The 17524-nt window shown below is 39.3% G+C and overlaps 1 protein-coding gene across 5 annotated transcripts in view; it reads right to left on the bottom strand.

Annotated features, from left to right (window-relative positions):
* LOC149230667 (uncharacterized) overlaps positions 1–16924 on the bottom strand; it is a 123990-nt gene extending 107066 nt beyond the window's left edge. For 3 of the 5 annotated variants that reach the window (XM_089379040.1, XM_089379038.1, XM_089379042.1), the window contains exons 1-2: positions 16706–16924; positions 16056–16550 (exon numbers count right to left, since the gene is read on the bottom strand). The gene's annotated coding sequence lies outside the window, so the exon portion shown is untranslated. The remainder of the gene's footprint in view (positions 1–16055; positions 16551–16705) is intronic. The other 2 variants (XM_089379039.1, XM_089379041.1) reach the window with 2 other exon arrangements.
* Positions 16925–17524: the final 600 nt, after the last annotated feature.

Below are 17524 nucleotides of genomic sequence, written 5' to 3'. Positions count from 1 at the left end.
TCCTGATCTCTGTCTGAATGCAATCATCCCAAAACCTCTCCCATGTGGGAAGGGTCTCACGTGCACAAACCCCATCAACAAAGTTCAACCATGAACAGGTGAGACCATTCACTACAATCCGCACCAACTCAGTGGGTGGAATGGCCTCTCCAATCGCTGCCAACTCATCTCTCACATTAGTAATCTTTGTGAGATATCCAGCTGCACTATCATTACCCATCTTAATGTTCTTCAGCTTCTCCTTCAGGACCATCTTCCGGTTCTCATTGGTACTCTAGTAGAGATTGGACAATGTTGTCCACATCTCATGGGCATTGCTCTTTCCTCTCACATGAGGAATGCAATGGTCTTTGATTCCGTCTAGAATCAGCCTCTTACCCTTGTTGTTCTTTTTATTATAAGTTGTCAACTGAGTAGCATCAGTAGGCACAACAACAGGGTTCTGTGTGGTATGCACCATGATATCCCAGACTTCTGCCTCCTCAAAGATACTCTGCATTCTCTCCTTCCAAACGTTGTAATTTGTATGCCCATCTAGCGTATCCTCCACCCTCAATCCCAATGACATCATGTTGTCCTAAAACTGAAAAATAGCACTCTGTAGTAAAGATATAACTGTTGTTTATGAAAAAAATCAGCTTGCTGGAATTTTCTGAGTGAAAAATCAACAGCTGTAATTTTTCCTTTTGCTGTCCCAAACTGTCATTCAACACTCAAGCTCTGATACCATGTAGAAATTTCTCATTTCTCACCCCGGTTTTCAGTTTCTCCTTATTTTTCCCATATAGTTAAATGCCCTTTCCCATAACCATAACATTTAACAAGCTGGAAAAAAATAAATTTGTTGAAAACACAAATTCTGGAAATTTTACAGAATGCTGGAAATTGCAGAAATAAAAATCAGCAATAATAACAGCCATTAAAACACATTTAAACACTGAGATTTTTGGTCAATGTGACCCTGGAAAAACCCCCTACAACTCTTGGGGAAAACCAGTTTGAGAGCTCTTCTTTATTTCTGGAAAATGCCTTTTTACAGTAAGAGAAATATTCAGCAAAAATCAGCAAGCAAACTTTTACAACTTATCTCAGCCTCGCTGAAACTCCGCCTTGCTGAAACTCTGCCCTGTTGAAACTCCGCTATACAGACTTGCTGAAACTCCGCCCTTCTGAAACTCCGCTGCTGAAACTCCGCTCTACTGAAACTCCACAGCTCACTGTCCAGAAATCTCCCTTGCTCTCTTGCTCTCCTTCTCTCAATCTGCTCATGAAAGAATTAATGACCTTTTTCTCCTTTTCCTCCTTTAATCTAACCCCAAGTGACTTTTGGGTGATCCAAGTGACTTTTGGGTGATCCCTAAATCCAATGGCTGAAATAGATTGAGATCTAAGGCTGAGATTAAATGCTCATTTAAATTTCACTTTTTATTTTTTAATTCACCGCACTTTAATAAAAACCCACTTAGTCATTTATTTCCAAAGTCACTTTTCCTTTCTAATTTTTCATTGACTTTATAAAAGTCACTTTAAAATTAGACTTAGTAACTTTATCACTTAAAGTCACTTTTAAATTAGATTTAACTTTATAAAATTATAAAGTCACTTTAGGAGAAAAATTGAATTCTTTTGGACACTTTTCCCAAGGCCAAAGATCAAAAGCCCAAGGGAACCACCTGTCCTCCGGTACCAAATTTCAACAACCATGTAATGACGAGACCTTTCAAATGGTAAGATCTTTCAAACATGAGGATCGCAACGCCTGGTAAAATCGAAACATCATGTAGACATAAGGCAAAGACATTGCTCGATGGAAACATTAATCATTCAAAAAAATATAATTTAAAAGTTTAATTTATTATCAAAAGAGTAATGGAAAAAATGGAGAGAAATTAATCTCAATCGTTTATCTTGTTATACGACTAAGAATATTCTACCCACAATTGATCCTATATGTTCACTTTAAAAAAAACTACAAGCCCTCATCCAAAAGTTGAAATAGGAACGCATATTGGCATAATTAATTATAGCTAATTATAGTTATAAATATAATTTTTTATTTTATTTTATTATGTAATTTGATCGAGTCAAAATGTTAAACAGGACATTACATTACAACATCTCTACCATACTAGGCTGGAGAGCGCCTCTAGCACAGCGAAATAAAGGTACACCAAAAATTTGAAATCCCTCAACAATGTGGCTTTTTCTCCACAACTCTAACATGCAAGGTGGCTGAAGTAGTAGCTTCTCTATTTGTACATATTCAACTTTTGTATAATATATATCAACTCTATTCAATATTAAAGTAGTATAAAGACACTGTTAAAATTGGCAACTAGGGCCAAATTCCACTTTGGACATTTCATTTGATGGAAATGATTATTACATTAAATTCCTCTTTTCGATAGGACTAAAATCGACCTAAAGATCATCAAATTTGGATAAGAAGAAATGTGTTTTTTTGAATTTATGACCACCCATGTGTAACTCATCAAGGCCGACTTGGGGTTAATTAACCAAGTTAAACCCCTCTCCCTCTCTCCTATAAAAAAGGAAGTGTCCTCCAACCTCATTAGACAGATCGAAGAGCATCCATCTCATGTGAAATACATCTCTGAGGTAGTTGAGCTTAAGAGGAGGATGAGTTTGTTTGGGACTATTTTGTGGGTGGTTTTGTGTCTCCAACAGGTTCAAATTGCAAAAGGTAGGAAACTGCATTTATGAGGGAGAGTTGTATGGTGTTTGGGCTTATTTTGGTTGGGTTTTCTCTCCTTCAACAAGTCGCAGCTCTAGTTGTGTGCTACAGTGGGTCGTAGGCCTAGATAACCTTGGACAAGGGGTTGAAAGGCTAGCAAGAGGTCACAGACCTTGGATCTCTTGGACGGGAGGTCGTGACAATTGTTTTGTGGCCAGTTACTAGCCAAGACCAATAGCAAATTAGAGCAAAGGTGTTTGGAGGGAATCTACAGTCAAGAAGGAGGTTTGGAAGGCGAGAAAAGGATATTGTAGTAGCTTTCCAACAACCCTAACAAGTGACTAGACTTGCACCAGCCCTTGAGGATGCAAGTATGTGGGCAAATCAGCTTGGAGGAAGGACGCAGTCAAGGAAGGGATCTAGGAGAAGTGGAAGAGGTTTGTAGCAGCTTGCCATCAAACCCTAACCAGATCACCAGACGCAAAAGCTTCTATAGTAGTATGACTTGGGCCTAAGAGGGCACAATTTGTCTTCTCCATAATTGCATTTTTGGGTCAGTTGTGTATCTAAGGGCAGTGATATTGGATCTTCAAATTAGCAAGTCAATTTTGACCTTAAATTATTGTACTCTCTCTGCTGAGCATTTGATATTAATAATAAGAAGAATTGATCAAGGGTTTTCCCCATCTTGGGGGTTTTCCCTGGCTTGAGCTATATCCTTGTGTTCTCGTCTTGACTTGTCTTTTGCATCTATCATTTATGTTCTTTCTTCAATTACTGTCAATGTGATAATGATTCAAGTGATTGCTAATGGAAATGAAATGCACTGATAATGGTTCAAGTGATTGCTAATGGAAATGAAATGCACTGGTATCTAGGCTAATATTGAACACTGAAGTAACTGACCCAAACAAAAAACATGTTAATTCATAATTAACATGGTATGAGAGCTCAAGAGAGGTCAAGCCCAAGAAAGAGTAAAAGGCAATCACAAAAGGGTTTGTTGACAATTCTTTGTGGCCTCCTCCTTTAAAGATCAAACCCTAACCAGATCACACCAACGCAAAAGCTTCTATAACAGTATGACTTGAGCATAAGAGGGCACAATTTCTCTTCTCCAAAATTGCATTTTTGGGTCAGCTATGTATCTAAGGGCAATGATATTAGATCTTCAAATTGGCAAGTCAATTTTGACCTTAAATTATTGTAATCTCTCTTTGTTGAGCATTTGATATTAATAAGAAGAATTGATCAAATATCCTGGCTTGAGCCATATCCTTGTGTTCTCTTGTCTTGGCTTGTATTTTGCATCTATCATTTATGTTCTTTCTTCAAATACTGTCAATGTTCTCTTGTCTTGGCTTGTCTTTTGCATCTATCATTTATGTTTTTCTTCAATCACTGTCAATGTGATAATGATTCAAGTGATTGCTAATGGAAATGAAATGGACTGGTATCTAGGCTAATATTAAACACTGAAGTAACTAACCTAAACAAAAAACATGTTAATTCAAAATTAACATGGTATCAGAGCTCAAGAGAGGTCAAGCCCAAGAAAGAGTAAAAGGCAATCACAAAAGGGTTTGTTGACAATTCTTTGTGGCCTCCTCCTTTAAAGATCAAACCCTATCTAGATCACCCGAACACAAAAGCTTCTATAGCAATATGACTTGAGCCTAAGAGGGCAAAATTTGTCTTCCCCAGAATTGCATTTTTGGGTCAGCTATGTATCTAAGGGCAGTGATATTGGATCTTCAAATTAGCAAGTCAGTTTTGACCTTAAATTATTGTAATCTCTCTTTGCTAAGCATTTGATATTAATAATAAGAAGAATTGATCCAATATCCTGGCTTGAGTCATATCCTTGTGTTCCCTTGTCTTGGCTTGTCTTTTGCATCTATCATTTATGTTCTTTCTTCAATTAGTATCAGTGTGATAATGATTCAATTGATTGCTAATGGAAATGAAATGGACTAGTATCTGGGCTAATATTGAACACTAAAATAACTGACCTAAACAAAGAACATGTTAATTCAAAATTAACATGGTACCAAAGCTCAAGAGAGGTCAAGCCCAAGCAAGAGTAAAAGGCAATCACAAAAAGGTTCATTGACAATTCTTTGTGGCCTCCTCCTTCTTTAAAGATCAGACATGTTCTAGTTACTAGTCCTAGCAACGAAAGAAAAGGATCTATCTGAAGTTCATATTTTTTCCTTAGGGCACAACTCGCTCCAACCCTTCCGATGATGGCACGATTTTCAATTCTTCGTACAACTCAACATGGTCTGGAATCTATGTATGGACTACAATCCTTTGCAGTCATTACGAGTCTATACTATCTTGACTCTACGAGACCACTCTCTATAATATATATATATATATATATATATATATATATATATATATATATACGTTATTGAGTAATAATCTTTGCGTTATATGTCTTCACTTCATATAATTCTCCTTTGTGTATAGTCTTGACAGTATAATTTTGGCACCGTTATATACATTGACTTCAATACAATGTGTGGATGACCTTAGCTTCGTATATGTACAGTGATTTCGGTCTAATGATTGATCTCTACAACTTATGTTGCGTGTATATAGATATATATATATATATATATATATATATATATTTATTTATTTATTTTCTCGACGTCCATATATACATGGGTTCTTAGCATAGTTGTCATGGCTCAATAATTGGTATGGGCTCGGCACAACATTACAAAAGTGTTTCGGCCCTCTAGGGTCCACAACTTGCATTATTCCTATGACGCATTTGATGGTTCACAGTCTATAATCTCTGGCCCACTTGGTATCCATAGGCATCACTACAAGCATCTATATATTCCCACAAAGGCAAAGCTACAAGCATCGCTATATTCTTACGATGGCATCACTATATTAGAAATGCCTTGTTATACCCCTAACCATGGCGACATCAATATATTCATACTACTATGTTTTGTGGTTCATCATCGTGGATCACTACTGTGACTCATTATGTCTACACAACAACTTGATATGTATCTTCTCAAGTAGTCTGCTCAAACTCCATGGTTCAATTCTTTGTTGTCCTTGAGACTTGCATTCTTTATGGTACAGATTAATTTCTCTAATGTATGGCTTATCTAAGTGAATGGCAATGTTTTGTGCCTCATGATTATTGTGATTCGCATTATGATCAATGGTCTTCATTGCAGTATAATATATATATATATATATATATACATACATTTCAAACATGAAACAGTGACCTATATTAGCCATGACATGATGGGTGAGGTATAATATATGATAATAATGATGTATATGACACATGGGCAGTGATACTCCACAAAACTCACGACAATAACTACAATTTTGGACTGTGATCTATATGTGTGGTTGTAACCTTGTGGTATTATAGTAATTCAGATGTCAGTGACTTTGCTAGATGATGGCAGTAAGATGCATGGAGATTAATGCATTTGTACATCCTACAGTGATAAGAATATATGTTGATAGTATAAGTCTTGTAATTTCTACAGTGTCATGATCAACACACACACACACATATATATATAATTCAAACTGCTTATATCAAGTTAATCCCCTTTCAATTTTGAAAAGAAAAATTGAAAGCTTCAATACTGTCATAAGAAACTCACAATTCAAACTGCTTATATCAAGTTAATCCTCTTTCAGTTTTGAGAAGAAAAATTGAAAGCTTCAATGCTGTCATAAGAAACTTCGAGTAGCAGAGTTGAGAACCTACTATAGACATGTCTCTCAAAAAGGAATGGTCTTCTTGAAAGTATGAAGACCTATAGCTATAACCTAGTGCAGTGAAGATTCTTTGTTATATGCGACATCAGCGCTACTATGTGTAGCACTACCCTATATATGACATCTCAACATATGCAACTCAACATCATTATGTTCTTTCAGTCCAGCATTAAGTATGATATCGTTACAGGTCCAGTAGCAGTGGTGATATGTTATAGACCTAGTGTTATAGTCTTGTTCACAAACGAAGTTGTGAACAAGACAGATGTAAACTTTGGATAGCCTATTTTTTGAAAGATCATCTACTATGAAGAAGCTACAGGGATCTGCCAGTAAAAGAAATTGCAGCACCTTTGACTTTGATAAGGGTTGTTGCGCACTTGAAGCTTTCATTCTTAAAGAACATTGAGGAGAAGATGTGCATGGCACTTTGGAACAGTTCTTAGTATCGACCCTAATCAACATGAAAACAAAAGGGATTTGAAGAAAGTGCATGACAGATTCTATGACTTCTCAAGCACACGATGAACAAAAGACCCTTATTTTGGCATCTTGGTTACATTAAGCCAGGATCTTATGAAGAATGGTCTTATAGATATGGATGCCTAAATGAGTAAGACTCTTCCTCATCATGGATTGGGTAAACTGATACAATGAAGGATCATACAGCTATGTTGAGATAATCTCATGGGAGGATTTCTTATCCCTAGTTGAAGAAGGACTTCAGAATTGCAATCTTTGGCCTGAAGCTTCCTAAACGTTGATTGTTTCAATTGCCTCGTGGAACGTCTCATCTCTCATATGGGAAGCTCATGATTGAAGCAAAGCTTCAAAGGAAACTACTAAATCCTTGGATTAATAGCAAGTTGCAGATAGCTCAATGGTTACATTTTGGGCAAAGGTACTTTCTTAATATTCAGAGAGAGCTATCATGTTTGGATACAACTAAATTTTAAGGTCAAAATAAAAGACCTAGCTTTGTTCCTAAAGCCTAATAAGAAGGAGAAGTTGTCGACACAAACATACGCAGCTTATGTGAACAATGTGTATGCCTTGATACGAAGACAATTTATGGTCAAGCTTCAAATATTGGATAGTTGCTCATTAAGATAGTATGATCTGAAGTGCACTACTGAGAGTTGTTGGATTGACGGTATGGTAAATGGTAAGAGCACATCTAAGTGTTGTATCTCTTAAGATCCACCTTTATTTCTTGAATAAATCAAAGACTAAAGTATGTTGCTCCAGGAGCTCCATTAAAGTAGAATGTATAAAGCAACAAGCATGGCTTAATATGAAGCCATTTATGGAAACTCTTCAGCAATCTCGTGTTCCACCACCATTCTAAGCATATTGACATCAGGTGCCACTTTATTTGCTATAGGGTACAACAGGGAGCAATCAGTCCATCATTCCAAGATGGATGTACAGGTTACAAACATCCCTCCCAAAGCCTCTTAGTAAGGTCCCTTCAGAGAGAGGTCGAAAGTCATGGATAGACCCTACTATGAGGGCAGTGTTACTTGGGAGCGGGAGCGGGAGCGGGGAGCGGGAGCGGGAGCGGGAGCGGGAGCGACCATTTTCAGAAGCTCCCGGTTTGGGAGCGAATCTCGGAGCGATTTTTTAAAAATATATATATTTTTTATATTTTTTAATTTTTGATACATATATGTCAACAAAAACATGTAGAATGATGAAATAGACATAAAAAACATAAAAAAACATAAATTGATCATTGAACCATATCACATCAATCATCTAGAAATTATAATCGTCATCAACCTTAGTAAAATAATAAATTAAAATAACATTCAATTCAATAACATTTATCATCATTGATCACCAAAGTAACAAGTTGTACTTGTAAGCCAAGTTTAACCATTACAAGAAGTAATATCGAAGATATTTCTAAGTCCTAACTTCTAACTGTTAACATGATATGAAATGTTAAAAATTTATAAAATGAAACATGAATAATGAGATGAAATGAAACAACTTTAGTCTTTCACAAAGCATCATATTCATAATTCACAATCATTACCAATGAGTTATAATTGCCAAGGCCCAACTTCAAACTTCAAATTTTCATTGTCACAGTGATATAATGTTTACAAAAAATATCATAATGTCATAATGATATGAAAGAGTCAAGAGTCAAGAGTCAAGGACTCAAAACTCAACACTGAACAGTTATGAAAACTAAAGTGACAAGTCTAATAGAAACTAAAAAAGACAAGTAAACTGTAAATCTACAAGTGGCCCTTGCCACGAGAGTCTCCAGGAGTATAAGTAGGTCTTGGCGGTCTTCTAGGAGTCTCCCTCCCAGACCGACGACCAGAACTAGAGCCTCCACGCGAGGGTGTCGATGGAGGTGGCGACAGCAATGGAACAAGACTCGGGCCCCGAGAACTGCTACTGGATGGTGGAGGTGGAGGTGGCATGGCTGCTGCAGCTGCTTCAGCTTCATCCCGTACAAGCTCATCTTCTAGTTCTTCCATATGTACAATGCCATCCTCTAAATTGTCGTCCTCAGGGTGACTGTCCCAAATTTTATATGTGGGATCTTCATTAGCCCGATCACAGTAATGGCTCAACAACCTCAAATTGTAGTGCACATAAACCAAGCTTTCTGCTCGGTTTTCGTTGAGCCTGTTTCTTTTCACATTATGTATATAACTGTAGGTGCTCCAACACCTCTCTGCAGAAGAAGAATTTACAACCTGTGCAAGAACTTTCAATGCCAATTTTCGCAAAAGTCCGTCGCCGCCATATGTTTCCCACCATGTGAGAGAATCAAATTTATCTTTGTCGTCCATTGCATGGAAGTTACCATACAAACCACTGCCAGTGAAGTATCTGCCTATTTCAAGGCGCACAGCTGCACATTCCTCCCTGTCAGGCACCAACTTTTCTAATGCATCCAGATATCCTTTAGTTACCTCTCGATCTAAATGGGGTTTGGTCCTAACACCACCCCCTGCTGCAGGTTTGCCCAACCAAGAATCTGAGTAGTATTTTGGCGTAAGGATATACGCCAAGCAATGTAGTGGAAGGTTAAGCTTTTTCCACCGTTCACACACACAATCGTGAATCAGATTGTACAAGTCGGGATCTCTGTTATTAACAATGTCTTTTATTTCCCCCAACATGGTATCCATTTGCTCATACACCTCGCCAATCACTGGTTTGTCTGTATCTGCAAACCGAATCATGTTATAAATTGGCTTGGTGAAATCCAATACCTGTCTCACAGCTGTCCAAAACTGCCCATCAAGAGCGGCCTCCTCCACCGTTTCAAAACCTGCAATGTCAGCTACATTTGTAGCCCTTTCCTTTAACACCTGCCAATTTGGACTTGATACCATGCTAGCTAAACCCTCTCTTACCTTCAAAAGGCGCCTGAAGGTGAGGTAATAGCTACCAAATCTAGTCCTCGCAATCTTCAGCAACTCCAATCTCGAGTGACTGCGGAAAAGGCCATGGGTATTGCTATGATTTGTAATAAATTTTATCATTTTTTTTCCTCTCTTGTACAAATCCCCAATCCATTGGTATTGTTCATTTTTGTTTTTGACAATATCATGCAACAGAAGGTTCAATGTGTGAACCAAACATCCAGACCAAAATATGTTCGGGTATCTATCCTCAATAATTGCTCCCGCTGCCTTACAATTAGGAGCATTATCAGTGATGACTTGGATGACATTGTATGGGCCAATACGCTCAATTGTTTCAAGCAATGCTTCTGCAATGTTGATAGCAGTCTTGAACTTGTCTGAGTAATCATGTGCAGCTAGAAAAATAAGACCACTTCGGGACACAGCAAGAACACTTATCAATGGCTTGCCTTTTACATTTGTCCATCCATCAGATACAATGGACACCCCATTGTCAGTCCAAGAACTTGTCATTTTATTCAAAGAATGTGATATTTTTGCTTTTTCATGATCAAGGCCAACTGTTCTTGCCTTGTCATACCCAGGGCTCTTGTATCCTTTAGGGGCATCATTTATGGCAGAAACCATTTCGTGCCAATAAGGTGAGCGTAGAACATTGAATGGTATCCCATTTGCATAGAGGAACCTGTAAATTTTTGAATCCACATCATTCCTACACCCCTCATCAAGGAAATCTGATATGGTTCTACGGCGTAAAGATGATGACCCTGAGCCTCCATGTCCATATCCACTGCCTTGGGAGGATGCTGAAGGAGTTCTTTGTGAGCTTGGTTCAAAGAAACCCCTTGATCTTTTTGCTTTGTATTGGGCGTCCTCCTCTTCCTTTATGTATTTGGCTCTATCAACTGTTGACACCGCGTCGCAAGTTCTGATTCCTATTTGTTTCTCTCCATCCCATGCCCTTTTCCCGCAAAGGTGTCTTCTCAAACGGGTGTATGAGCCTGTGAAATCAGTGTTGCAATGGGGGCAATGAAATTTAGTGGTTCCACCCCCTCTCCCTGTTTCAGGCCTCTGAACATATTTCCACAATGGAGTTTGGTCTTGTTTAGTTTTTTGACCCTCATGTTCACCCTCCACATCCTCCTCACTGGGGTTTTCACCTATTTGACTTCCTCCGGCTTCTTCATCCACCTCTTCAGTTTCAGGCCCCCTCCGTTTCCTACTCTCCACCACCATAATAACCAGAAAGGGGACCAGGAAGAGGAAAATGCCAATAAAAATGCTCAGGTCCATCGTGTTTGATGTTTGTAGGGTTTGAGTCTTGAATCTGCAAATTAATTTAGTTTATTGGGATTAATTCATTTAATTTATTAATTTAATTTAAATTAACGATCTTTAAACTCAAACAGGTAAATGAAACTAACCAAATTAACTACCTAACCAGCTAAACTAACTAAATGATTAAGTTACTTACCTCTGCAAGCTTGCTCCTCGCTCCTCGGCACTTGCTCCTCGCTCCTCAGCTCTGGCTCCTTGCTCCTCAGCTCTTGCTCCTTGCTCCTTTGCTCTCAAACTCAACCTCAATCTCATTAGAATGATTTTGTTTTGGCCCATTGGGCTTATAAATCCAAAAAAATTTGTTTAATTTTTTGTTTTTTTCGGGTCCGCGGATTTTTTTTCCGCCGAATCGCTCCCGGAAATTTAAAATTCGCTCCCGGAGCGTTTTTTAATGCCCGGGAGCGATCAGGGAGCGATCGCTCCCCGATCGCTCCCGGGCATTAAAAAGCGCTCCGGGAGCGCGGGAGCGATCGCTCCCTGAAGCGCTCCCTCACAGACCAGGGAGCGCAAATTTTTTTACGGGAGCGCGCTCCCGAAAATCGCTCCCGTCCGGGAGCGATTTGGGGAGCGCGCTCCCGACCCGCTCCCGCCCGGAGCGCGCTTCGGGAGCGGGTTCGTAGGGGGGGGGGGCCGCTCCCCCGCATCACTGTATGAGGGTCTCGAAGGAACATTGAGCTTTGAGAGATACTGGGGGTCTGGGTACTTCTTGTGCGACCATAGGGTGAGTGTTTCATCTTCCCCTATGGTGGTTGTCATGTGTGTAGGGTGAGTGGTTCACCTTCCACTTACGATTGATGCAATATGCATAGGATGAGTGGTTCACCTTCTCATATGGCATATGAGCAAGATAAGTGGTTCACCTTCTCTTGTGAATAGCCCAATGAGAGATGCATATAAGCATCTGTCAAGTGTCACATGTGGACATGTCGATGGGACATGGTTCATCCTTTCCACACATGTAGGATGCCCATTCCCTACGATTGATGGTTGACATGTCGGTGGGACATGGTTCAACTTTTCCCCACATGTAGGATCCTTCCTACGATTGTTGGTTGGCATGCATATAAGATGTGGTTCATCCTTTCCCTACTCTTGGTGGGACGCGGTTCAACTTTTACCCACGTGTAGGATCCTTCCTACGATTGTTGGTTGACATGTCAGTGGGACATGGTTCAACTTTTCCCCACATGTAAGATCCTTCCTACGATTGTTGGTTGGCATGCATATAAGATGTGGTTCATCCTTTCCCTACTCTCGGTGGTTTGCATGTGCATGAGATGTGGTTTATCCTTTCCTTGCGATGATTGTGACATGTGATTGCAGAATGTGGTTTATCCTTTCCCTGCGATGATTGTGACATGTGATTACAGAATGTGGTTTATCCTTTCCCTGCGATGATTGTGACATGTGATTGTAGGATGTGGTTTATCCTTTCTTTGCATGTGGTTGTGAGCATGATGTGCTTCATTCTTTCCCTGTTGTTGCCCCAACATCATCCTACCCATGCAGTCCGGGATACATGGGAAGTACCTCTCATCTGGCCAATGAGTTGGGAAAAGTGGTTTGGGACCACAGCACTACCGATGGACGCATCGTGTATTGTCGTACTCCTTATGTCTAGATGCATGATGTTCAACCAACTTGACCACATGGGATCAAGTCCGATTAGGGTTCGACCCCTGGTTATGTGGACTGACTTTTGTCAGTAGAGAGTGGCAAAGTCTTGTGAGTCACTCTCGATTGATTCTTCTTCATTATATATATCAATGTTCAGCAGAGACAAGACGAGATGTAGAGATGGTTCATGATGACAAGATGGCATAATGGATTGGCAAGTGGAATTCTCCCTAATTGAGAAGGAGTGTTAAAATTGGCAACTAGGGCCAAATTCCACATTGGACATCTCATTTGATGGAGATGATTATTGCATTAAATTCCTCTTTTCGAGAGGACTAAAATCGACCTAAAGATCTTCAAATTTGGATAAGAAGAAATGTGTTTTTGAATTATGCCTACCCATGTGTAACTCATCAAGGTCGGCTTGGGGTTAATTAACCAACTTAAACCCCTCTCCATCTCTTATAAAAGGAAGTGCCCTCCAACCTCATTAGACAGACCGGAGAGCATCCATCTCATGTTAAATACATCTCTAAGGTAGCTGAGTTTAAGAGGAGGAAGAGTTTGTTTGGGACTATTTTGGGTGGTTTTGTGTCTCCAACACATCTGAATTGCAGCAAGTAGGAAACCTCATTTATGAGGTTTATTTGTATGGTGTTGGGCTTATTTTGGTTGGGTTCTCTCCTTCGACATTCCACAACTCTAATTATGTGGTACACGTGGTCCGGAGGCCTAGATAACCTTGGACAAGGGGCCGAAAAGGTGACAAGAGGCCACAAGCCTTCGATCTCTTAGACAAGAGGCTATGACACTTGTTTTGTGGTTGGTTACTAGCCCAAACCAATAGCAAATTAGAGCAGAGGTGTTTTGAGGGAGTCTACAATCAAGGAGGAGGTCTGGAAGGCAAGAAAAGGATAATGTAGCAACTTCCCAACAACCCTAACCAGTGACTAGACTTACACAAACCCTTGAGGATGCAAGTATGTGGGCAAATCAACTTGGAGGAAGGTCGTAGTCAAGGAAGGGATCTAGGAACAGTGAAAGAGGATTGTAGCAGCTTGCCATCAATCCCTAACCTAATCACTAGAACACAGAAGCTTCTAAAGTAGTATGAATCGAGCCTAAGAGGGCACAATTTGTCTTCCCCATAACTGCATTTTTGGGTTAGCTATGTATCTAAGGGCAGTGATATTGGATCTTCAAATTAGCAAGTCAATTTTGACCTTAAATTATTGTACTCTCTCTGTTGAGCATTTGATATTAATAAGAAGAAGACTTGATCAAGAGTTTTCCCCGTCTTGGGGTTTTTCCCTGGGTTGAGCCATATCATTGTGTTCTCTTGTCTTGGCTTGTCTTCTGCATCTATCATTTATGTTCTTTCTTCAGTTACTGTCATGTGCTAATGATTCAAGTGATTGCTAATGGAAATGAAATGGATTGGTATATATGCTAATATTGAACACTAAAGTAACTAACCTAAACAAAGACTCACCAATGTTGCATAGGTTGTCTATGGTTGGTGACACATTTACTTTAATTATAAGCTTCTCAGCAATCACACATACAAAATTACAAGTAGTCTCAAGTGCAAGGCCATTACAACTAGTCTTGGGGTGCGAGGTTGGCTGGCTAGTACTGCCCTAAATTCTTCTCATTAACCCAAAGACACTTTTCCATGCACCACAAATATAATGCTGCAAGATTGTCACCTTCCAAGGCACCCTAAACTCTTCCCATTAATCCAAACATGATTGTTTCACACACTCCCCAAATCAATTAGGGGGAGATTGTCACATTCCAAGGCACTAAAAGTTATCTACAAATTGTCAAAGAAACAAATTCATGACTCTGAAAAGGATACTAAAAGTTATCTACAAATTGTCAAAGAAACAAATCCATGACTCTGAAAAGGATACTAGATGGTAAAATACATATAATTAAGCAAGGTAAGCCTTCAAATACAAGTACAATGTTAAGCTCCTACAATCAAGGACTTGATGGCAATGATAACAACCGCTTGAACCCCCCCCCCCTTAAATTGGTTCTTGATGATGTTAAACACCTTCATCCTCATTCCCAACAACCACAAACACAAATGAGTTTAATGAAAAAAAAATCAACACCTTAGAGGCTCAAAATTGGCCTATGTTGTTTTCCCAAATCTCCATCATTTTTGAGCCAATTTTCCATTTAAGGTTAGACATTACGGAAAATCACAAGGTCATTAACTTTTCAGATAATTTTTCATTTATAATGCATGTAGTCCTTGAGTAAGCCTACCTAATCTTTACACTTACCTAATCTTTACACTGACATTCCAAGTGAGGGTGATTCATCTCCTCTTAGAATGTGTGATGATGCACTGAGTACACTGAATTTGGACACTGGCATATCCCCATCTAAACATTTATAAGTTCAGCAAAAGAATTAGATAAGGGAGCCAAACAGCCATTTCCAGTAAACTTATCAAAGCTTTCCATAACTTGTAATGCATATATACCCTGAGCAAGCCTAGCTTATCCTTGCACCTAGATAAGGGATGTGTATTGTACAACGCAAGTGAGAGTGTTTTGTCAACGCTCAGAATTTGTATGTGTGCTCCAGTGCATTGGGCATATTGAATGTGGACACTGGCATATAACCGTCCAAACTTATCTAATGTGCAAATGAGGTTGTGAAACTTCGAGAGGCATATGTCGACTTCACAACGATTGGCAAGTTAAAACCCAGCTAACCACACTTCACATGCCGAGAAAATTTCACTTCACGGCCCGCATAGATCCAGCTTCCAAAGGGAGATTCAGTACATAAAAAATAGAACCAACTTCCAGGCCGCATTCACGCAGTTGGTTACACTAAACTGAACATCGCCAAAAGGACGCCAGAGAAGCAGCTTACCAGCTTACAAGTACCAAACCTAAAAGTCAATCCACTAGGGAAACGAAGCAGCATGTCATATTACAACTGACTAATCTAAAGGCCAATATACTGGAGAAAACAAATAGGATCCGGTATAAAATAAATAGCTAGAGAGACATGTTAAGCTAAACATTTTTTAAAGGGCACAACAAGAGCAACCTCTAAGACAAAGACTAACATATGAACAGCAAAGCACATAAAGAAAGAACAAAATGCTTCGACATAGACGCAAATGGTTAATGCAGAGTTTGAAGTATTGGATAATATGCACGAAAAATGAAGGAAAAGAAAGAAGATTCGAGAAAAGTGGCTACCGGGTAAACTCAGTTTTTTTTCCTGCAATGAATATTGGATTGCCTCTTAAACATCAAATGACTTGATCTCAAGTCTGCACATACATACAATCAACCAAAGGCCAACTACAGAAAGAAGATCGCAAGCAAAGTACAGATTCCACGGATTCAGAGAGTTCCCACGGAAGCCAACGAGAAACCAGCTGCTCACAAGTTCAAACCCCACGACCTCGCTTTACATGCAGAAACCCTGATTCTCTGCAATTAGACTTCAGATAGCCGCAACTGTGACGCCTCGGCGGGCATCGTCTGTGGTCGCGAGTTCAAATCCCGCGCTGGAACCCTAATGGCTAATGCAGAAAACCGACATTAGCCTTTAAACAACATATTTACAAATACGGAGACTGTGACGTAAAACAGCTGGAAGTATATTTGCAATGTGTGGCGGTGGCAAAGTGCAGCAAAAAAAATGAAGAGAATCAGGGGGGACACCACCAATTCAACGCCGCTGGGGTACTTTTTATAAAGATGGGGGACCCATTGCCAAGATGAGGAAAAGCGTTGCACGGCACCATAAAAGGAAAACTAATTAGTGTAATTTCATTCCGTTGTCCAGTATAGCGAATTAACTAACAATAGCATGTAACTTAGCAGAAAAGATAGAGACTTACAGTGAAGAAATCTCCATACAGATCGTAGATCCAGAGTTCGAAATTGGCAGGTTGGGCTCCAGAACGTCATGCGCGGCACTATTTATAGAGGGAAGGACGGCACCAAGGCTCGGGCTGGGCTGAGCTAAGTATGGTTAGGGCTTCGAAGAAAAGGGATTCGAGCCCCAACCTGTCCTACTCTCTTTTCTCCTCCTCCTCATTAACCTGGCTCTGCCTCCGATGGTGGTTAACGGGACTTTAACCTTCATCAGACTTCTCTTGATATGGATGTGTTTCCCAAATGGCAATATAACGGCCAGCTGGCCCACGCTGCTGACGACGTGCATTATTAAAGCGCATTTAACCTCAACTGGTAAAACTGTAAAGCATATCTATGGAAATTGATGCCCGACGTGAAAACAGAATTATTTATTTATTTGAAATTAATGTGAAAAAGTATTTTCCTCCGTGATGTTGAACGTCTTGGTGGACCTATTTTCAAGTTTAATTTATCTAAAATTTGGCGGGGAGTTTTTAGAATTACAATTTTGAATTATAAATTTTTTATAATTTATATACGAAGATAAAAAATTATTTTAAATAAATAAAAATTAGGATTCCGTTCAAAGATTTAGTTGAATTTAAGTCAAAAATTTTAAAACATGATAAGGTCTTATTTTTACTTTTAAAGATATTTTTCTCTCGAACCCATTACGGTAGAAATGTAACGTAATGTTTAACATTTTTTTTTAAATTGAAATGGTTATGGATTTTATTTCTTTGAAAAGATCTTGGGTCTTTGCCGGAGCGACCCCTATTACATTGCAGAGTTCTAACTGA

The sequence above is a fragment of the Pinus tabuliformis genome, chromosome J, assembly GCF_031772625.1.
Source record: "Pinus tabuliformis cultivar Carrire ecotype Pingquan chromosome J, CPIR1, whole genome shotgun sequence".
Classification (NCBI taxonomy): domain Eukaryota; kingdom Viridiplantae; phylum Streptophyta; class Pinopsida; order Pinales; family Pinaceae; genus Pinus; species Pinus tabuliformis.
This window is presented reverse-complemented; position numbering and strand designations above follow the sequence as displayed.